We start from the raw sequence: 508 nt of genomic DNA on the forward strand, positions 1-508 counted from the left end.
CCCTCTCTCTGCCTCTCTCTCTCTCTCTCTCTTTCTCACTCTCTCTCTCTCTCTCTCTCTCTCACAGCTCAGCATCTCCAGTCTCATGATGCGTAAATCCACCGGTCTGATGCTCCACAGATTCAGCATCTAGTCCATCTGAGACATTTGTGGAAGGGATTTGAGTCACAGCTCCTGCGAGAGGTGAGTCATTCTTTATCTCTGTCTCCTCGCTCATGATGGATTTCTTTGTGCCACAGCCTCAGAAGACGTCTTTGCATTTTTACGTTCGTTTCTGTCAGAACTTTCACTTGTAGACTCGTTAGTATGTTGGGTATAATCAGAATTGAATGTTTGTCCTCTTAGGTGTTGCTGTGTTGTTTGCATGGAAACTTCACATTTGTCTGTGGTACTGAGCACAGATATTGGAGTGAATCACAGGATTTTCAGGATTAGATGACTGGACATGTGGCAACTGATATTAGTTTTTTTTTGTAATATTTTTGTGATATTTAATTTTAATAATATT

The 508-nt window shown here is 41.3% G+C and overlaps 1 protein-coding gene across 1 annotated transcript in view; it reads left to right on the forward strand.

The window, feature by feature from the left end:
• The first annotated feature begins 45 nt into the window (after positions 1-45).
• Positions 46-508, forward strand: part of mc5ra (melanocortin 5a receptor) — a 20,297-nt gene continuing 19,834 nt past the window's right edge. The window contains exon 1 of the mRNA XM_010747833.3: positions 46-183. The gene's annotated coding sequence lies outside the window, so the exon portion shown is untranslated. The remainder of the gene's footprint in view (positions 184-508) is intronic.

The sequence above is a fragment of the Larimichthys crocea genome, chromosome XIII, assembly GCF_000972845.2.
Source record: "Larimichthys crocea isolate SSNF chromosome XIII, L_crocea_2.0, whole genome shotgun sequence".
In the NCBI taxonomy this organism is placed as follows: domain Eukaryota; kingdom Metazoa; phylum Chordata; class Actinopteri; family Sciaenidae; genus Larimichthys; species Larimichthys crocea.